The 23,289-nt window shown below is 46.5% G+C and overlaps 1 protein-coding gene across 1 annotated transcript in view; it reads left to right on the top strand.

The window, feature by feature from the left end:
• Positions 1-23,289, top strand: part of CCDC91 (coiled-coil domain containing 91) — a 148,855-nt gene that overhangs the window by 49,794 nt on the left and 75,772 nt on the right. The gene's annotated exons all lie outside the window — the stretch shown is intronic.

The following is a 23,289-nucleotide window of genomic DNA, read 5'->3' on the forward strand; positions in this document are numbered from 1 at the left end:
TTGGACATCCTGGTGGTGGGAGAGGGAAAGGAGTGCCATTCTGTTGATTCCTGTGAACTTTTCCATTCAGTACCATTGAGTGTGGCTTCCTTATCTGCTTCCTGGAAATTATTGCTCTCTGGAAGCTATACTTCATTGGGAGAAGTTATCTGCAGGTTTGGACTAAGGTGTCATCAGTAGTGGAATATATATTTCTCTGCTTCTTATTTCCATCATCAGTCCAGGAAGGCAGTAACTGATGGTCAGAACACATAACTCCATTTATATTTCTGTCACACTTTAAAGTGTTGCCCCCACCCATGTTACCCCAAAGACCTTCAATTCAATTCAAAGACCTGACCAAGCCACAGATTCACTAAGATGCCTTCTTCTTGGACCTGAATAACACAACAAACAGGGCGTTTACCGTGATGCTACCACAGTTTGAGATTACATTGTTAAATTGGTTTGATGCAGGCTATGTAAGTTCCTACTGCAATCTGGACAATGCAAGCCATGGGTACTTCACTCATTAAACATGGGTCACATTGAATCAACTAACTTGCATTCATCCCAGCATCTGCATTCATCCCAGTGTTTTTAATATGTTGTGGCAAGATGGTGCCGTGAGAGGAAGCACCACTTTGAGCTCCACATCAGTTTTAGAGAAAGTTTTAATTACCGGTCGGAATCATCTTCCGACTACTTATCAGTCGGAGTTGCTGTTAAACGTTCTATGATTCTATGATTCTATGATTTTAGAACCTTCTGCATAAAACAGAGCTCACTCCCAGGTAGGTGGGGACCCTCAAATGGGAGGAGACCACCCAAGGGAGAACTCATTGCTGAGCACCCATGAACTATTATCCGAGGGTGCGCCACTTTATGCAGAAATACTTGCGGACCACTGTTTGTTAATAGCAAGAACAGTGGAGGAAATAACACCAAATTAGAAAAGGTAATGTCTCTCCTGGCCGAGTTGGTGCTGCTGGTGGCTAGAAACATCCCTCCTGATACTCGAGGCTGGCCACAGTGTTGCCCCCCCCCTCCACCAAGACCCCTGTGTACAGGGGTGTAATCGTCCTGTTGCCGGCATCCGAGAGACTACCAATAGCAAAAACAACAAACGCAAAAGCAGCGAACTGATCCTGCAAAGCATGGAAGTAGTTCTTGACATATATCCTTTTAATGGGCTGCTGCCTTACTGGAAATCAATCACTAGATTAAAGCGAAATCTCAAGCTTTTATTAAACATCCAGTGCAACAAGCTAATTGCCATAAACTTGCTTTTGACGGACTCCTAGCACACTAGACTCATGTTGACATTCTCCGACTCAGCTACCCCAAAATTACTCCTGAAATATAGGGTCCACCTACAGGACTATAATATTGGCGAGGCATGTTTTAAAGAACAAAAACTTTTACTGTTGTACAGCCGGACTGATTCCAGTCAATCAGTGCACTTCCTGTCGGTGGGCACTCGTCATAGATTCAAGGTACAATCTCCAGGGCCAATAAGGAGGGCTTTGGGCGGTGCATTTGGCCAAAACATCCCCCTGGATAGGAAATCTTGAATAATTACATAAAGAAACCCTGCCGAACCTATCTGTGTCAAAGATAGGCTCCTCTATTAGACCTGTGGCAGACCCCAAAACTCACCATTCACCATCTCCACTGGAAACAGATCGGCCATCGCCAGGTGATGCTCCTCCTAAGGGAAGTGCAGCATTTAGACTGCCAGAGATAGATCTAATTGTCTTTGACTCTGGCCCGGGAGGCGGTGGAAGACAGGAGTGCCTGGCGTGCTCTGGTCCATGGGGTCACGAAGAGTCGGACACGACTAAACGACTAAACAACAACAACAACAAACTGCACGAGGAGGGACGCGGGTAGCGCTGTGGGTTAAGCCACAGAGCCTAGGGCTTGCCGATCAGAAGGTCGGTGGTTCGAATCCCCACAATGGGGTGAGCTCCCGTTGCTCGGTCCCTGCTCCTGCCAACCTAGCAGTTCGAAAGCATGTCAAAGTGCAAATAGATAAATAGGTACCGCTCCGGCGGGAAGGTAAATGGTGTTTCTGTGCGCTTCTCTGGTTGGCCAGAAGTGGCTTAGTCATGCTGGCCACATGACCCAGAAGCTGTACGCCGGCTCCCTCGGCCGATAAAGCGAGCTGAGCGCCGCAACCCCAGAGTCGGCCACGACTGGACCTAATGGTCGGGGGTCCCTTTACCTTTACTAAACTGCACAAGAGGGGACATCCAAGGGGGGGGGGTTGTAACTCTGGTCTCCACTTCCTTGATGTCACAGGTTACTGAGTGTACAGTCCTTGAGCACCTGGCGCAGGGGATCATCTTGCACTATGAGTCCAAAAGTATCATTCTTATCTCAGCTTATATTCCACCACACAAAGTGCAAGCACAGATTGAGAGTACATGGCATAAATGCCATAGTTTCCTTTACTCGCTTCAAATTAAGCGCGCCATTTTATATAATAGGATATATGAATGCCAGATTAGGCTCCAATTATGATTGCCTGTTTTTTAAAGACTGTCAAATCAATTATGCCGGCTTTTGTCTGCCCTTTTTACAAATAAGTCTTGACCTCATGATTATTAACAGGGCTCTCCCCCAGGACAGAGAAAGAGTGTTTACATTCATACATACTAACAGAGCTAGCAATACATACTAACAGAGCTAGCACAGTAGATCGCTGTCTCACTAACAGGGAGGCCTTTAAATTAACCAAAAACTTCTATATCGATAACAGGACTGAGATTGGCCATCTGCCTCTAATCATCTCCACTACTGGCCAAAATTCAATCCAGCGCTCTCACACAGAATAATAATAATAATAATAATAATAATAATAATAATAATAATAATAATAATAAAAAAAAAAAAAATTAATTATACCCCACCCATCTGGCTGAGTTTCCCCAGCCACTCTGGGCGGCTTCCAGTCAAGTGTTAAAAACAATACAGCATTAAATATTAAAAACTTCCCTAAACAGGGCTGCCTTCAGATGTCTTTTAAAGAGAAGATAGCTGCTTATTTCCTTCACATCTGAAGGGAGGGCGTTCCACAGGGCGGGTGCCACTACCGAGAAGGCCCTCTGTCTGGTTCCCTGTAACCTCACTTCTCGTAAGGAGGGAACTGCCAGAAGGCCCTTGGCGCTGGATCTCAGTGTCTGGGCTGAACGATGGGGGTGGAGACACTTCTTCAGGTATACAAGACCGAGGCCGTTTAGGGCTTTAAAGGTCAGCACCAACACTTTGAATTGTGCTCGGAAACGTACTAGGAGTCAATGCAGATCTCTCAGGACCGGTGTTATATGGTCCCAGCGGCCACTCCCAGTCACCCGTCTAGCTGCCGCATCCTGGATTAATTGCAGTTTCCGGGTCACCTTCAAAGGTAACCCCATGTAGAGCACATTGCAGTAGACCAAGCGGGAGATAACTAGAGCATGCCCCACTCTGGCAAGACAGTCCGCAGGCAGGTAGGATCTCAGGCTGCGTACCAGGTGGAGCTGGTAGACAGGCTTCCTGGACACAGAATTAACCTGCGCCTTCATGGACAGCTGTGAGTCCAAAATGACTCCCAGGCTGCACACCTGGTCCTTCAGGGGCACAGTTACCCCTTTCAGGAACAGGGAGACCCTCACACCCACCCGCCCCCTGTCCCCCCAAAACAGTACTTCTGTCTTGCCAGGATTCAACCTCAATCTGTTAGCCGCCATCCATCCTCCAACCGCCTCCAGGCACTCACACAGGACCTTCACCGCCTTCACTGGTTCTGATTTAAAAGAGAGGTAGAGCTGGGTGTCATCTGCATACTGATGAACTCCCAGCCCAAACCCCCTGATGATCTCTCCCAGCGGCTTCATACAGATATTAAAAAGCATAGGGGAGAGGACGGAACCCTGAGGCACCCCACAAGTGAGAGCCCAGGGGTCTGAACACTCATCCCCTAACACCACTTTCTGGACACAGCCCAGGAGAAAGGAGCGGAACCACTGTATAACCACTGTATAACAGGTCGATGGTGTCAAAGGCCGCTGAGAGATCCAGCAGAACTAGGAAGCAGCTCTCACCTTTGTCCTTAGCCCGCCAGAGATAATCGACCAGCACGACCAAGGCAGTTTCAGACCCATGGTGAGGCCTGAATCCCGATTTGAAGGGATCCAAATGGTCTGCATCCTCCAGGCGTGCTTGGAGTTGTTCAGCAACCACCCGCTCAATCAATTGAGACTGGGCAATAGTTGGCCATAATGGTCTAAAGATTTTTTTTTAAGAAGCGGTTTAATGACCGCCTCTTTCAGCGGGTCTGGGAAGGCTCCCTCGAGGGAAGCATTCACCACCCCACGGAGCCCATCGCCCAGCCCTTCCCAGCTTGCTTTTATCAGCCAGGATGGACAAGGATCAAGAAGACAGGTGGTTGGTTTTACTCGTCCAAGCAGCCTGTCCACATCCTCGGAGGTAACAGATTGAAACTGATCCCATATAACATGACTAGACAGGACTCTAGCACTCTCCCACCACAGCCCTGCTCCCATGGTAGAGTTTACCTCCTTCCGAATCTGAGAAACTTTACCTGCAAAAAACTTTGCAAAAGCATTGCAGGAGATCTTGGGGTCCCTACCTGGCCCAGATGACGAAGGTGGTTCCGATAGATTGTGAACGACCTGAAAAAGTCTCCTGCTGCTGTTTTCTGCAGATGCAATAAAAGCGGCGAAAAAGGTCCTATTCGCCGTTGCCATTGCCACTGGGTAGGCTCAACCTTGAGCTCTAACCCGTGTCCGGTCTGGTTCAGAATGAGTTTTCCGCCACCGGCACTCTAGCCGTCTCAACGATTGTTTCATAACCCTCAGCTCCGGGGAAAACCACAGGGTTGTCCGGGCTCCATGCAATTGGAGAGGACGCTTTGGAGCCAGACAGTCAATAGCCCTGGTTAACTCTGTATTCCAATGGGTCACCAGGGAATCAGCTGAAAGACCATCAACATGGGATAAAACATCCCCTACCACTTTCTGGAAACCATTTGGATCCATTAAGTGGCGGGGGCGGACCATCCGAATCGGTCCCACCTCCTTACAGAGGGGAAGGGTCGCAGAGAAGTCCAGTTGCACCAGGAAGTGATCTGACCATGGCACTTCTTTTGTTTCACTTTTACTTAATGTTAGATCACCAACATCCATAGAGGTGAACACCAGGTCTAAGGCATGTCCGCGGCTATGAGTTGGGCCAAACGTATTCAGGGACAGCCCCATGGAGGCCATGCTTTCCACGAAGTCCCGAGCGGCCCCTTGTAGGGTAGTGTCGGCATGGATATTAAAATCCCCTAGGACAACCAAGCTAGGTGTCTCCAGGAGAAAATCTGCCACGACCTGAAGCAGCTCGGGCAGGGAATCCTTGGCGCAGCGGGGAGGTCAGTACACCAAAAGGAATCCTATACTGCCTCCTATTGTCCAACTTCCAGAACATGCACTCATCTGCTTCATCCAACCAAGTCTCTGTCACACATGCCAGGTCAAATCCTCCTTCCACAATCAGGTCGTGGATGGCAGTGGTCTTAGTCATCATTGACCTGGCATTGCACAGCAACACTTTCAGGTCATGTGGGTTTCCCCTGCTGATTCCAGTATCCTTCCGGTCAGGACCAGACCCGGAGGTAGGGATAGTCCTCAGACAATGACTAAACCTGCCTCCTCGGTAATGACATGGTCTGGTATTAGTATAGCTCCTCCTCCTGCCCGTGATCACTGAGATTGGAGGTCCTGGTGCTTCTACCCCTGTGGAACCTGCCCCAGCCATTCTGTTGGCTGAGGCCCACTCCCAGGCAGCCCTGACCCTTTCCCCTTAAAAGCAAAATGCAAACTTTACAGTGGCCTAACAAAATAGTAAAAGCAAAACAAAGCCAAAAACAATTATACTAAAATAAAACTAATCCCCACCCCACTCAACATTTATCCCACCCAAACAAAATAAAATTAAATAAAAATACATAAATAAAAACCACTGTTCACAGTGCAAGAAAGTAAAAACGCTTTTAAAACATTTAAAAATATTTAAAAACATTTTCAACATTTGCTGCAGCAGTAGCAGCAGCATCAGTGTCCCGAGGCCTCGCTGGAGCCTCTTAAAGCTGTGGCGGTGGTGAGTGTGGGCCCCGTCCCCTAGGCCCGGTGTAATTGGCCTGTAGGAGGGAGCGGCCTTCCCCAACACTCACGATGGCAGAAAATTGATAAAGCTAAAGATCCAGCAATGCGCAGAAAAAATTGGACACCTGAGCTGGCTGTTGTAGCTGAGCCCAGATTGAATTCGCAAACTGCAATTAGAATCATAGAATCATAGAATCATAGGGTTGGAAGAGACCACAAGGGCCATCGAGTCCAACCCGAGTCCAATTAATTTAAGATCAACTATAATCAATGATCTATCAACGGATTCTTCCCTGACGGCTTACGATAATCTCATTGAGTACTTGCAGGATGTGGTCTCTGTTAACACAAACCCAGCCAGCAAGCTCCGTATAGCTAAAGGGCGCAGCTGGTTTGACCAAGAGTGCCACATGAAGAAGGAAGCCTTAAGGAACACTTATTTGGCCTATAGAAACACTGGCCTAAACTATTTACCCCCAACTTATTTCAAAATTTAAAAAGAGTACAAAGCCCCTTTGGCTTCGGAAAAAAGGCAGTTTGAACAAAACTCTTGGTCTCTGTTACTGAATGCCTCGCTTAACAACGAAACAAAACTCTTCTGGCAACTGGTCTCTGGCTTCCTGCGCAATAGCTCTCCAGCCCCCAGCTGTGCCATTCCAGCTCAGGTATGGGAGAACCATTTTAGAAATATATTCACAGGAAATTCAAATCTACCCTCCAGTTTTCATGATGAAGATTCGGCAGAACTGTCACTGCTCCCACAATGGAGCCCGGTTACAGTGGAAGAAGTCTATACATTAATTGGGAACCTGAAGAATGGCAAGGCCCCGGGAAATGACTTTATCCCAGCTGAATTGATCATATCAAATCAGCACTGGTGGGCTCCTCTCCTGGCGGCACTTTTTAAGGTACAGTGGTACCTCAGGTTAAGAACTTAATTCGTTTTGGAGGTCCGTTCTTAACCTGAAACTGTTCTTAACCTGAGGTACCACTTTAGTTAGTGGGGCCTCCTGCTGCTACCGCGCCACCACCGCGCGATTTCTGTTCTCATCCTGAAGCAAAGTTCTTAACCCGAGGTACTATTTCTGGGTTAGCGGAGTATGTAACCTGAAGCATCTGTAACTGGAGGTACCACTGTAGTTAATAACTCGGGCAAAGTACCATCTAGTTCACAGGAAATTTCCTATTGCCCTATTGGCAAAGTACCATCTTTAAGAGAGGCCAGCCAAACGTGCCTTCTAATTATCAGTCTGCTTTCAATAATAGGAAAGCTGTATGCCCGCCTTCTCTGTAATAAACTGACAACTTTTCTAAATGACTATAACATACTATCTGAAGCTCAGGCAGTTTTCCGCGAGAACCGCTCAACATCAGATCACTGTGTGATGTTGTCCCTCCTAGCCGAGAAGTACACCAGAGACCTTTATAGGGAAAACTCTTTGTGGCCTTTATGGACCTGAAATCTGCCTTTGACTCCATCCCCAGATCTCAACTATGGTCCAAGTTACATCTAGTATTGAAGGATAAATGCCTCCTACATCTTATTAAAGCCATGCACTGTGGAAGCAAATTGCAGGTTAGGTGTGGGTTGCAGGGCCAGCTCTCGGTCTGTATTGAGATGGCCAGGGGAGTGAGACAGGGATGCATTTTGGCCCCTACTTTGTTCAGTTCGTTTCTGAATGACTTGGAGGCAAGCTTAATGGACCCTGATGGCCATCTCCCAAAAATAGGAACGAGAAAGACCCCTCTCTTGTTGTATGCAGATGACGCAACCATCCTCTCCCAATCCAGACCTGGCCTGAACTACCAACTCAGGAAATTCTCAGACTACTGCTCTGGTAATGGGTTATCCATTAATTATGAAAAATCAAAAGTCCTGGTGTTTGAGAAAAGATTCTCCCCAAGTAAATGGGTACTGGATAGTCACAAACTAGAGCAGACCAAATATTTCCGGTATCTAGGGCTTCCATTCCATCATTCTGAGTCCTGGAAACACCATTGGCAGACTGCCTATCAAAAGGCAGAGGTAAGCAAACTGGCTATACTTCGATTATTTTATACAAGGGGAGGCCATTGTGTTCCATCAGCCTTTAGGGTATTTAATGCAAAATTTGTCTCTCAACTCTTCTATGCCTCAAACGTCTGTTTCAATGGCTCATTTCCCATGTTTGATGGGTTCCAGGCAAAGTTTCTCCGGTCCCTTTTACAGGTTCCAAATTGTGTTCCAAATGCAATTCTAATTCTAGAAACAGGTGAATGCCCTCTCTCAACTAAAGCATGGTGGGCTGCCCTGAGATACTGGCTCACGATCTCAGTCTTTGGCCTAGGGAAGGGGTTACTTTCACACCTAAACAACGAGGAGTTTTATCAGCTCATGGAAGAAAACTATGGTCAGAAAAGCCACGTTGATTGGAATGCCACCTTCTTCTACCATCTCGGCTATGGTACTGCCCTTGAATCTCTGAGGCAAAGGCTCTGGGACTTATCACATAGTGATCTCCAATCTCAATCTCATGTTATCTGTAGCCCAATAGCAGTAGGAATTCATTACGGGTATGATTTTCAGATACCTGCATATCTTAGAAATCTGTATGTACCAACTTATCGGCATCTCTTTACCAAAGCCAGATTAAGTGTATTTCTATCAGAAGTGCAGACTGCCAGAAGTGGCAGACTGAGAGGCATCCATTATCAGAATAGGCTCTGTGTATGCTCTCAGGACGTTGATTATATGAGGCATATCCTACCTACTGCATTTCGGACAATATGAGCAAGCTAGGGATCTATTGATTAAACCCCTACTGGCAAATCAGCCAGGTAAATCTGAAGCTTACTATACTAAATATCTTCTGGAAGAAAAGTCCAAGATATCACAGTGGCCGCGGCAAAGTTTCATAGAATCATAGAATAGAATCATAGAATCATAGAGTTGGAAGAGACCACAAGGGCCATCGAGTCCAACCCCCTGGCAAGCAGGAAACACCATCAGAGCACTCCTGACATATGGTTGTCAAGCCTCTGCTTAAAGACCTCCAAAGAAGGAGACTCCACCACACTCCTTGGCAGCAAATTCCACTGTCGAACAGCTCTTACTGTCAGGAAGTTCTTCCTAATGTTTAGGAGGAATCTTCTTTCTTGTAGTTTGGATCCATTGCTCCGTGTCCGCTTCTCTGGAGCAGCAGAAAACAACCTTTCCCCCTCCTCTATGTGACATCCTTTTATATATTTGAACATGGCTATCATATCACCCCTTAACCTCCTCTTCTCCAGGCTAAACATGCCCAGCTCCCTTAGCCGTTCCTCATAAGGCATCGTTTCCAGGCCTTTGACCATTTTGGTTGCCCTCCTCTGGACACGTTCCAGTTTGTCAGTGTCCTTCTTGAACTGTGGTGCCCAGAACTGGATGCAGTACTCCAGGTGAGGTCTGACCAGAGCAGAATACAGTGGCACTATTACTTCCCTTGATCTAGATGCTATACTCCTATTGATGCAGCCCAGAATTGCATTGGCTTTTTTAGCTGCCGCGTCACACTGTTGGCTCATGTCAAGTTTGTGGTCAACCAAGACTCCTAGATCCTTTTCACATGTACTGCTCTCAAGCCAGGTGTCACCCATCTTGTATTTGTGCCTCTCGTTTTTTTTGCCCAAGTGCAATACTTTACATTTCTCCCTTTTAAAGTTCATCTTGTTTGTTTTGGCCCAGTTTTCTAATCTGTCAAGGTCGTTTTGAAGTGTGATCCTGTCCTCTGGGGTGTTAGCCACCCCTCCCAATTTGGTGTCATCTGCAAATTTGATCAGGATGCCCTTGAGTCCATCATCCAAGTCGTTGATAAAGATGTTGAATAAGACCGGGCCCAAGACAGAACCCTGTGGCACCCCACTAGTCACTCTTCTCCAGGATGAAGAGGAACCATTGATGAGCACCCTTTTGGTTCGGTCAGTCAGCCAGCTACAAATCCACTGAGTGGTAGCATAGTCAAGACCGCATTTTACCAGCTTCTTTACAAGAATATCATGGGGCACCTTGTCAAATGCCTTGCTGAAATCAAGGTAGGCTACATCCACTGCGTTCCCTTCATCTACCAGGCTTGTAATTCTGTCAAAAAGCGAGATCAGGTTAGTCTGACATGACTTATTTTTCAGAAATCCATGCTGACTATTGGTGATCACAGCATTCCTTTCTAGGTGCTCACAGACTGTTTTCTTAATGATCTGCTCCAGAATCTTCCCTGGTATTGATGTCAGACTGACTGGGCGGTAATTGTTTGGGTCCTCTCTTTTCCCGTTTTTGAAAATAGGGACAACATTTGCCCTCCTCCAGTCTGCCGGGACTTTGCCTGTTCTCCAGGAATTTTCAAAGATGACTGCCAGTGGTTCTGAGATCACATCTGCCAGTTCTTTTAATACTCTTGGATGCAGTTCATCTGGCCCTGGAGACTTGAATACATCTAAACTAGCCAAGTATTCTTGTACTATCTCCTTAATTATTCTGGGCTGTGTTTCCTTTGCTGAATCATTTGCTCCAAATTCTTCAGGTCGGGCATTGTTTTCTTTATCGGAGAAGTCTGAGGCAAAGAATGGTTCCAGTTACAGATAGGTAGCCGTGTTGGTCTGCCATAGTCAAAATAAAAAAATTCCTTCCAGTAGCACCTTAAAGACCAACTAAGTTAGTTCTTGGTATGAGCTTTCGTGTGCATGCACACTTCTTCAGATACACTGAAACAGAAGTTGCCAGATCCTTCTATATAGTGAGAAGGTGGGGAGGGGTATTACTCAGAAGGGTGGTGGGAATGGGAGATCTCCAATTTTTTTATTGAGGCAAAGAAGGCATTGAGGAGTTCAGCCCTTTCTGTGTCCCCTGTTTGCATTTCACCATCTTCTCCTCTGAGTGACCCCACTGTTTCTTTGTTCTTCCTTTTGCTACGAACATATCAATAAAAGCCTTTTTTGTTGCTTTAAACCCCTCTAGCAAGCCTGAGTTCATTCTGTGCTTTAGCTTTTCTGACTTTGTGTCTACACGTGCTGACTATTTGTTTGAATTCCTCTTTGGTGGTTTCCCCCCTTTTCCATTTTTTGTACACATCCTTTTTTAATCTTAACTCAGCTAAAAGTTCTTTAGATAGCCACCCTGGCTTCTTTAGGCACCTTCCATGTTTCCGTCTCATTGGTATTGCCTTACGTTGTGCTTTTAGTATCTCCCTCTTAACAAACTCCCAGCCATCATGAACTCCCTTTCCTTTTAGTATTACTGTCCATGGGATCTCACCCAGCACTTCCCTAAGTTTTATGAAGTCGGCTTTCTTAAAGTCAAGAAATTGAGTCCTAGTATGCTTGGCTGCTCCTTTCCGCTGTATAGTAAACTTCAGAAGAGCATGATCACTCGCGCCTAATGATCCTTCCACTTCTACCCCACTAACCAGGTCATCAACATTGGTTAGGACCAGATCTAAAATGGCTGTTCCTCTTGTTGCTTCTCCCACTTTCTGGACAATGAAGTTGTCTGCAAGGCCAGTGAGGAATCTGTTTGACCTTATGCTCTTGGCTGAGTTTGACATCCAACAAATATCCGGGTAATTGAAGTCCCCCATTACTACTATCTCCCTTCCTTTTGCATGCTTGGGCATCTGTTCCAGGAAGGCATCATCTATGTCCTCCGTTTGGCTTGGGGATCTATAGTAAACTCCCACAATGAGGTCTCTGTTATTCTTCTCTCCCTTAATTTTAACCCAAATGCTCTCACTTTGGCTTTGAGGTTCTAAATCTTGGATCTCTTCACAGGTATACACATCCCTGACATATAACGCCACTCCTCCTCCTTTCTTGTCTGGTCTGTTTCTCTGAAATAGATTGTATCCCCCCATTATTACATTCCAATCGTGGGACTTACCCACCAGGTTTCAGTGATGCCTATTATGTCATATTTAGTTTGCTGTACCAAGAGCTCAAGCTCATCTTTTTTATTTCCCATGCTTTGCGCATTAGTGTACAGACATTGAAATCCATTAATCATTCCCCCGTGTCTCTTATTTAAGGATTTTTTCCTCCCACCACTAGGTCTCCGTGCTGTTTGCTCCATTTGGTCTATGACATTTGGATGATCATCTTCATCAATTGATAGACTCCTACCTTCAGGAGCACGGTCTCCCTCCCCCACATTAGTCAGTTTAAAACCCTCCTGATGAGGTTTCTGAGATTTTTGGCAAAAACATTTCTCCCAACCGTTGTGAGGTGCAGCCCATCGCTTGCCAGAAGTCCATCTTCAAGAAACTGCAGTCCGTGATCTAAGAATCCAAACCGTTCCTGTTTACACCATCTGCGAAGCCAGCTGTTCACTTCCACTATTTTTCCCTCTCTCCCTGGGCCACGTCGTTCAACTGGGAGGAGAGATGAGATGACAATTTGTGCATTTAGTTGCTTCAATTTCCTGCCGAGAGCCTCGTAGTCTCTTTTGATCTTCTGGAGGCTATTGCTTGCAGTGTCATTGGTTCCCACATGAACCAAGAGGAAGGGGTATTTGTCAGTGGGTTTTATGATCCCTTGCAGTCGTTCAGTTACATCTTGGATCTTAGCCCCGGGGAGACAGCACACTTCCCGAGACATCTTGTCAGGCCCACAAATCACTGCTTCTGTTCCCCTCAGAAGGGAATCCCCTATCACCACTACACGCCTCCTCTTAGGTTTGGTCGGGGTTCTTCCGTGAGCTGTCCGTTCCAAGGTCGCCTGCACATTCCCTGAGGACTGACTTTGCTGCTCGTCTTCATTTACCTGATCGACTGAAATGAGGGAGAGATCCTCAAATGGAGTCTGCTCTTCGTCTTCCATGCTAGGGGAGAGGACCTCAAAGCGATTGTGTATTTCTAAACAATCAGAACGAACCCTAGGCCTCCTACTTCTTTGAGTCACGTTTCTCCATATATCTGGCTCCTGTGTTGGTGAACTAGCCTCCTTCTCAGGGGAGTCCCCTGTCTCCTCCTTGATGGAGACGGTGTGGTCTGTTGCTTCCAAAAAGAGCTCCAGCTCTGTAGAAATGAAAAATCATGGGAGACGAGAGAGGCAGGTGTAACATGAGGCGTCTGTCAGGGCGGACCCTGAGAGCCTATTTTATTGAATATTGCAAGCATTGCCAAAAGTGTGCCTGTGGCTGATTGGTTGATACATACACACAGAAACTTGTAATTGGTTAACATAAGTACTAAGGCGGGAATTACATGTGAAAGGTGGGGATTACATGTGATCATTTATCATTGATGGAGAGAAGGCTGAGAATCGGAGCTGGAACTAGACAGGCATGAAGCCTCCTAATTGAATTGTAACTAGGGATTAATTGGCACAAACAATATAACAATCGGGTTTTATAGTTATGGTCAGCTAGGCATGGAGAGCAAGTACAGTTTGTTTTCCATGAGCTTGGGATGTCTGTTACTAATGATTGATCATATCATGTAACAATGTAACAATCAAGTTCTGTGGATGTGGTCAGCTAGGCGTGAAGAGCAGGTTCGTACAGTGTGTGCAAAAGCAGGGAAAAACCTACAAGCAAAATTTCTCAGAAAGCAAGAGAAAAGAGGAGCGAGGCTTCCCCAAAATGGAGCAGTTTTGTGCAGAAAGAAGACTTCCCTTTATCTCCCCCTTTCTTTTCTTGTTTGCGAGGCATTCTGGGTAGATAAGGCAAAAATATTTCAGGATTAGTGGTGTGCCAACAAATGCCCAAAATAAGTTCGCCAGGGTCGATGGGACAAAAATATTTCGGGATACGTGGTTTGCCAACGCATGCCCAAAATAAATCCGTCCAGGATCGATGGGACAAGAATACTTCGGGATACGTGGTTTGCCAACGCATGCCCAAAATAAACCCGTCCACATCTCACCTTAGGTTTACTGTTGGTGTTGCCATTTCGCAAAGTAGGCAGCAAGGAGTTTATTAGGTGGTTGAGGGGGAGAGAGAAGCCGAGAGAAAATACTTATGAGGCCAGGAACGCATTGAAGGAAGCAACATAACAAAATTAAGATGCATATAATGACAAGGGCATATTGAAAGAGATTACGAAGCCAGGTAAGATTAGGTAGCCAAGCAGTAAGCCACTGGGTGAAAGAGTCCCAGAGGCCAGAAAAACCAACGTCTTGTTTAATGTGGTGTGTGAGATTTTGCAAATGAGAGATCTGCTTTTGGATGGCTTTGGAATTATCAGTAATATTAAAGCAGCACATGTTGTCCACTTGTTCACAGCCATAATGATGAAGCATCAGCAAATAATCTATAGCGGCCCTATTCTGTAAAAGCCCATGTTGGAGCTCACTTTGCTCTTTATTCAGAAGGTGAAGGGCTTGAGAAGTGTAATTCAGTGCTTTTGCTGCAGAACAAGCTAAAGAATTAATGTTTCTACTGTTGCGTACAGCCAATCCAGGGACTCCTAGGAGAGAAACAGCTAAAGAGATATATTCAGACCTACTGGGGAGAGAAATTGAATCGTCACAATCGTTAGTTAATTCAACAGAGCGGCGATATCTAGTGCGAGACAAATGATGTTTTTTGGGTAATATGATAGACAAGCGGCTTATACAGCAAGGTGTGCCATGGCTAATGTTCGCAGGAATGTAATTAAATGTATAGCCTGGACACGACCAGAACCAGCCTTCAGGCAGCTCTGTGTATTTATATATATAAGAAATATTTACATAATCAGAGCAATTAAAATTATCCTTGCCCATTTTCACACAGTTGGTTTTTGTGCAATTCACCATACGGGCACAAGTAACATTAAAGGAAGCCACGTATGGGGTCAATAAATCAATGGCCAAAGGTGGGCGTCGGCGTACTTGGTTACCCCAGTTATGGTAGCCGGAATAACCAAGGGTGCGGAGAGAATCATTTTTGGGTAGAGATGAATAAAACCAGGTATCCTTTTGCAGTTCTAAGGGGTCATGGCAAACAGGGATAAGGCAGGAGCCAAGGATTTCCCCTATAGATACCTGTTGGGTTAGACAAAAGGAAGAAACATTGAGGGTCTTTGCAAAAGACTCCCACACATTCATCGGTGTGGAACCACCGTTCTTAGGAGCGGCAGCGGAAAGGGGCAAAAACAAAATGCTGAGAACGATCACTACCATTGAATTTATGTTAAGGCAAGAAATAATGCACATAAGCAAATTCTCAGGTGTGGCTTCAAGCTGCTTTTCCTTTCTAAGCTGTTCAGCTTGAAATGAGAGCGACTTTATTTGGCCCCATGTCACAGGTCCATTATGATTTCCCCGCTTGCGAATCCTGGGGGGGCTGGACGTCACATCCTGGGCGATCTGTAGTTTGCGATCGAACTGCGGTATTGGATCCGGAAGGGTCTGTCGCCACGCCATGGTGCAGACGAATGCAGCGTGCAGGAACCCAGTGAGCACCCTGTGGAGTAGAAACTGCAGCGTAACCCTTTCCCCAGGTGATCAGTTTTACAGGTTCACTCCATTCGTTGGAGGGCAATATCTTATAGCGGACCAGTGGGGCTGGGAGTATCTCTGTTTGTTGAAAATGCTTCTGCAGGCGAGTATAAGATTGATGATCCTGTATGGAGAGATTCAAATGGTTGAGAGTAAAGAGAACACTGGCCAACCAGCCTTCCTTTTCGGAGAGCGAGGCTGGGACTCCGGCCTTCTTTTCCTGTCGAATTAAGGCTGTTTTTAAGGTGCGATTGGCACGTTCAACGATCGCTTGGCCTTGTGAATTGTAGGGGATGCCAAATAAATGACGAATATTCCAAGTTTCACAGAACTGAGCAAAGGATTTTGCGCAGTACGCTGGGGCATTGTCAGTTTTTAAAGAATGGGGCTTGCCCATGACTGACATGGTGCGAACAAGATGATTGCAAACATGCTTAACTTGCTCACCCCTTTGAGGGGTGGCCCAAATAAAACCTGAAAATGTATACAGCTCTCTAATTCTTTAGAGCGTAGCTACACGTTCCTCCAGTTGCTGGACTTTGTCTTTTAAGAGGGCAATCAACATGCAATTGCTGCAGGTAAAGCTGCCTGCAACCTTTGGCAAGATGGCAAACATTGCGCAGGAACCGCAGGCGACAGCAGCTGTTCCCTCCCCCTCCATCTTGGGAATGTGTCGTTGGGGGTGGCTACAGCGGTCCTCCATCATAAAAAGCGTGAAGACAGGACAAATAACTCCCCCCACAAAAAAACCTAGGTCTCCCCAAACAAACGTTTGAGACTAGCTCCCCTAAATCTAAAAGATGGATCAAACTGCCATGCAAACTCATCCCTTGCCACTACTACTTGCCACTTTCTTGAGTTGTCCTTGAAAATGTGTTTATCTGTCCTACATGTAGTAATAACATGTACAGAGACTTCATTCAACTTTTCTGCATCTCCCGATCCCTTTAGCATCCGTTCCACTCCTTTATGTTATCATCTAAAGATATTAAATGTCTCTGTGGTCAGATTTCTGCTTCCAATATACTTAAAGAAATGTTTGTTGTTGGTCTTATTGTGTGTTTTATTCTGTTTTGCTTTGCTTTCCTTATTGTCAACATACAGGTATTTTCTCATGTTTTCTTTCCCTTTTTGTTCTTCTAATTTGGGAAAGACTTCATTTCTCTGAAGGAACTCATCTTGTTTTTCATAGCAACTTTGATTCTGCTTGTTAACCACACTAGCAGCCTCTTGGACTTGATGGTGCCTTTTCTAATCTGTGGTATCTGTAGCTGGGCTTCTATTCTTGTGGTTTTAAATAATCTCTAGCTATTTTGGAGAGAATTGATCCACAACTTCCCCTTTCAACTTCAATTTAACTCATCCCCTCATTTTTGGGAAGTTTCCTCTTTTGAAGTCAAATGTGATAGTGTTTAACATTTTGGCAATATAAGTATGTTTAATTGATAGCACTGTGGTAGCTGTTCCCAGTTGGTTCAATGGCAGATTTCACGGTTACTGTATTTTTCGCCCTATAGGACACACCGGCCCATAGGACGCACCTAGATTTTTTTGGGGGGGGGGAAATAAAGGGGAAAAAATTATCCCCCCCCGGCGCGGGGCTGGGGAAGCTCGGGCTTTGTCAGCTTTGGCATCGCTCTGGGAGCTTGTGGGGCTGGGGGCGGGGAAAGCGGAGCTTCCCCCTCCCCCAGCCCCCAGAACAGGACCCAGAGCCATGTGGAAGCTGTGTGCAGCTTTGGCATGGCTCTGGGAGCTTGCGGGGCTGGAGAAGGGGAAAGCCCTCTGCCAGCCTTCTAGCCAAGTCGGGGGACAGCGGGAAAGGCGCGCTGCGCCTCCCGCTGTCCCCCGAGTTTGCGGGGCTGGCGACGGGGAGGAGCAGGCTTCTCCCCCCCGCCAGCCTTATAGCCAAGTCGGGGGACAGTAGGAAAGGCGCGCTGCGCCTCCCGCTGTCCCCCGAGTTTGTGGGGCTGGCGACGGGGCTCTCCTGAAGCCTGGAGAGCAAGAGGGGTCGGTGCACACCGACCCCTCACGCTCTCCAGGCTTCAGCGAAAGCCTGCATTCGCCCCATAGGACGCACACACATTTCCCCTTCATTTTTGGAGGGGAAAAAGTGCATCCTATAGGGTGAAAAATACGGTAGTTCTAAGAGTCATTTAGGATTAAGTCCAGGGTCACTTTGCATCTGATTGGTTCCATGACCAACCAATTACTAAAGGACCAGTTATTTAGTAATACATCTTTGTTTTGACCCAAACACAGATTTGCCTCCATCTATGCAAATGTAACTGAAATAGTACAGCACATTCTCCTTCGGATATCACCCTGATTTCTTTCTCTGTTTCATCACCTTCAACATTTTGTTCAGGGTGGTGATAACATTTCTCCTGTTGGGTCTGCTATTGTAGCCATAGTGATTTGTTGGAGGAGTCTTCTTATGTTTACTCATTCATTGGACTCAGTCCTCCCTTTTGCACACAGAGCTACACCACTCCCAATATGCCCCTCCCTGGTCTTTCTATAATGTTTATATCCAGGGATTGTTTTATATTTATTAAATGTATATCCCACTCTTCCTTCCACTTTGGGGGGTCTTGAGCAGGCTGCCTCTGGGTACCCCCACTGCTTGCCAGTGGTTGGTCCCCTGACAGCAGCCAGCTTCAGCTCCCAGCTGTTCCCTGTTCTCAGGCCTGCTTATCAAGAGGTAGCAGTGGTGCTGTAAAATGAGTTGTTCAGCTCCTGGCCCATTACACTGTTTCTGATGTGTAAGCCAGATTGTGAGCAGAACAGAGAGGTCCTTCCCCTTGTTCCTACCCATGAACAAGTGGGTGGCTCTACTGCCACTGGAGGGGTCCAGGCAAGGTGTGAGCCCCAGTGTGTGTACATGGCCCCCAACAAATGCTCCAGTATGCTGGCTTCTGACTCTGGTTTTATGAGGAATAATCATAGCCCCTCGGTGCATAACCCCTCTATGCAATAAAGATTTTCTTTATTTCTCCTGTATCTATTTTCTTATTCAGCATTCAATACCCCAGCTCTCTTTCTTATATTCTCTCTCTCTACAAATAACCCTGGTATGCACATTTCCCCTTATGTCCATTGGATTTTCTGACAAGCCATCGTATGCTCATTGCTGAGTTCTGTGCCATCTCATTGGAAGATCTACCAACTGTACTCCAACACACCCTAGGGATGACTTGTCACAAATCAGCTGCTCTTCAGCTTCTGCTACCTTTCCCCCAGAGATTACTTTAAAAGCTGCTTTGTGATATTTTGATACTAACTGCCAACAGCCCAAGTCCATTTTGGTTAAAGTGGAGCATGTTCCTTTGCCAGTGTCTCATGATGTGCAATAAATTTTTACCCCTCTTCCAGAGACTCCTTCGGGTAGTGATAAAGCGGGATATCAAATCCAAACTCTTCTTCTTCTTCTTCAGAGCACTGGTGTAGTGTTGATTGTTGGCACCTGGGGTGTGCCGGGTGGGGCATGTGGGGTGGGGGGACAGTGCCTGGTGGAGAGATGCCAACACTCACCACCACCAGAGTAACCCCACCCCCTACTGGAGCAAAGTGGGACCTGCTTGCCTGCACAGGGTGGACCCTGGCCGGCCAACACGGCCCTTGGCTGGCGGAGAGGAGCACCATGTTGTGGTGTGCTGGGGTCGCCTGTGTGGGGGAGTCTGGTTCGCACCCACTCAAAAATGGTGTGCCTGGGGCAATGACACCCCTGGCACACATGTACACCCCCCCATATCCCCATGCTACACCCTTGCTCCAGAGACCACTGACTCACCCACACATTGAAGTCTGACTGTCTAGGTGGGCCATGTCTGTGGAAAGGGTCTCATTTCTGAGATATTTACTTGGGAGGTCCAAGATTTGACAAGGCATTTGACAAGGTGTCCCATGATATTCTTGTAAAGAAGCTGGTAAAATGCGGTCTTGACTATGCTACCACTCAGTGGATTTGTAACTGGCTGACTGACTGAACCCAAAGGGTGCTCATCAATGGTTCCTCTTCATCCTGGATAAGAGTGACTAGTGGGGTGCCACAGGGTTCTGTCTTGGGCCCGGTCTTATTCAACATCTTTATCAACGACTTGGATGATGGACTCAAGGGCATCCTGATCAAATTTGCAGATGACACCAAGTTGGGAGGGGTGGCTAACACCCCAGAGGACAGGATCACACTTCAAAACGACCTTGACAGATTAGAAAACTGGGCCAAAACAAACAAGATGAATTTTAACAGGGAGAAATGTAAAGTATTGCACTTGGGCAAAAAAAAATGAGAGGCACAAATACAAGATTGGGGACACCTGGCTTGAGAGCAGTACATGTGAAAAGGATCTAGGAGTCTTGGTTGACCACAAACTTGACATGAGCCAACAGTGTGACGCGGTAGCTAAAAAAGCCAATGCAATTCTGGGCTGCATCAATAGGAGTATAGCATCTAGATCAAGGGAAGTAATAGTGCCACTGTATTCTGCTCTGGTCAGACCTCACCTGGAGTACTGTGTCCAGTTCTGGGCACCACAATTCAAGAAGGACACTGACAAACTGGAACGTGTCCAGAGGAGGGCAATCAAAATGGTCAAAGGCCTGGAAACGATGCCTTATGAGGAACGGCTAAGGGAGCTGGGCATGTTTAGCCTGGAGAAGAGGAGGTTAAGGGGTGATATGATAGCCATGTTCAAATACCGTATTTTTCGCTCTATAACACGCAGATTTTTTCTCCTAAAAAGGAAGGGGAAATGTCTGTGCGTGTTATGGAGCGAATGTGTGGTCCCTGGAGCCGAAAAATAAAGCAAAAATCAAACCGCGCTTCAGGGAGAAGGGAGCTCCGTGAGACAGGAAGTTGCTGCTTTCCTGCATTCTGCCTCAGGGTCTTACTGCCCACCCTGCTCTGTTTCGTTGCTGTGTTTGCTCAAACGGAACAAAGAGCAGGGAAAGCCCCTCCCCTCCAGGCAAGAAGAGAGGAAAGCAGAGCGTCCGAACAAAGAGCAGGGAAAGCCCCTCCCCTCCAGGCAAGTAGAGAGGAAAGCAGAGCGTCGCTCTATCCTGTCCCTGCTCCGGAGGGAACAATGTATGTGAAGGGAAGAGAGATTACAGGTTCGGCTTAAAATTCTGATTTGACTTCCTGCTTTTTGTTTTTGGGGACACACAGCATTCAAATATGCTTTCTTCCATTTAAAAGGATGAAATCCTTAAACAGTGGCTGGCTTGGGTGGGTGGGTGGGGGAAAACTTTTGCCTTCCTTTCCTCACGTTATAGCCCTCTCCTGCATTCTTAGCCTTCTGTGTTTTTCCTTCCCTCCCCACTTAAAATGTGGTTACAAAGCATGGATCCACATGGATCCTCAGGATCTTTGCATTGGGTCACCCCAAATTCACCATCAGAGCACACAGCACGTCCATGGCTACAGCCTGCCCCCCCAAAATCACACACCCATTGTTGCCTGGGGCTGCAATGGTGCAAAAACGTGGTTACAAAGCATGGATCCACATGGATCCTCAGGATCTTTGCATTGGGTCAGCCAAAATTCACCATCAGAGCACATAGCATGTCCATGGCTACAGCCTGCCCCCCCCCCAAAAAAATCACGCACCCACTGTTGCCTGGGGCTGCAATGGTGCAAAAACGTGGTTACAAAGCATGGATCCACAGGGATCCTCAGGAACTTTGCATTGGGTCAGCCAAAATTCACCATCAGAGCACATAGCATGTCCATGGCTACAGCCTGCCCCCCCCCAAAAAAAATCACGCACCCACTGTTGCCTGGGGCTGCAATGGTGCAAAAACGTGGTTACAAAGCATGGATCCACAGGGATTCTCAGGATTTTTGCATTGGGTCACCCCAAATTCACCATCAGATCACATGTCTGTGGCCACAGCATGAAGCACAAAAATGATACGTCCACTGTTTGATTCAGAATATTTTTTCCCTTGTTTTCCTCCTCTAAAAACGATGTGCGTGTTATGGTCAGGTGCGTGTTATAGAGCGAAAAATACGGTATATAAAAGGATGTCACATAGAGGAGGGAGAAAGGTTGTTTTCTGTTGCTCCAGAGAAGCGGACACGGAGCAATGGATCCAAACTACAAGAAAGAAGATTCCACCTAAACATTAGGAAGAACTTCCTGACAGTAAGAGCTGTTTGACAGTGGAATTTGCTGCCAAGGAGTGTGGTGGAGTCTCCTACTTTGGAGTTCTTTAAGCAGAGGCTTGACAACCATATGTCAGGAGTGCTCTGATGGTGTTTCCTGCTTGGCAGGGGGTTGGACTCGATGGCCCTTGTGGTCTCTTCCAACTCTATAATTCTATGATTCTAAGATTTTAACATACAACCCAATCCCTATTTTCCACCCTTGACCACGTCACTGCATTTTGTGGTGTCAGCATGCACCAGCACCCCTTCACACACACACAATTTTTTTTACCTTCAACATTTGCACCAAGCAAGCAACGTGATAAACACATCGAGTCCAAACCCCTGCCAAGCAGGAAACACCATCAGAGCACTCCTGACATATGGTTGTCAAGCCTCTGCTTAAAGACCTCCAAAGAAGGAGACTCCACCACACTCCTTGGCAGCAAATTCCACTGTCAAACAGCTCTTACTGTCAGGAAGTTCTTCCTAATGTTTAGGTGGAATCTTCTTTCTTGTAGTTTGGATCCATTGCTCCGTGTCCGCTTCTCTGGAGCAGCAGAAAACAACCTTTCTCCCTCCTCTATGTGACATCCTTTTATATATTTGAACATGGCTATCATATCACCCCTTAACCTCCTCTTCTCCAGGCTAAACATGCCCAGCTCCCTTAGCCGTTCCTCATAAGGCATCGTTTCCAGGCCTTTGACCATTTTGGTTGCCCTCCTCTGGACACGTTCCAGTTTGTCAGTGTCCTTCTTGAATTGTGGTGCCCAGAACTGGACACAGTACTCCAGGTGAGGTCTGACCAGAGCAGAATACAGTGGCACTATTACTTCCCTTGATCTAGATGCTATACTCCTATTGATGAGGCCCAGAATTGCATTGGCTTTTTTAGCTGCCGCGTTACACTGTTGGCTCATGTCAAGTTTGTGGTCAACCAAGACTCCTAGATCCTTTTCACATGTACTGCTCTCAATCCAGGTGTCACCCATCTTGTATTTGTGCCTCTCATTTTTTTTTTGCCCAAGTGCAATACTTTACATTTCTCCCTGTTAAAATTCATCTTGTTTGTTTTGGCCCAGTTTTCTAATCTGTCAAGGTCATTTTGAAGTGTGATCCTGTCCTCTGGGGTGTTAGCCACCCCTCCCAGTTTGGTGTCATCTGCAAATTTGATCAGGATGCCCTTGAGTCCATCATCCAAGTCGTTGATAAAGATGTTGAATAAGACCGGGCCCAAGACAGAACCCTGTGGCACCCCACTAGTCACTCTTCTCCAGGATGAAGAGGAACCATTGATGAGCACCCTTTGGGTTCGGTCAGTCAGCCAGTTACAAATCCACTGAGTGGTAGCATAGTCAAGACCGCATTTTACCAGCTTCTTTACAAGAATATCATGGGGCACCTTGTCAAATGCCTTACTGAAATCAAGGTAGGCTATATCCACTGAGTTCCCTTCATCTACCAGGCTTGTAATTCTGTCAAAAAACGAGATCAGGTTAGTCTGACATGACTTATTTTTCAGAAATCCATGCTGACTATTGGTGATCACAGCATTCCTTTCTAGGTGCTCACAGACTGTTT

This window comes from Podarcis bocagei (assembly GCF_964188305.1).
Source record: "Podarcis bocagei genome assembly, chromosome: 4".
Classification (NCBI taxonomy): Eukaryota; Metazoa; Chordata; class Lepidosauria; order Squamata; family Lacertidae; genus Podarcis; species Podarcis bocagei.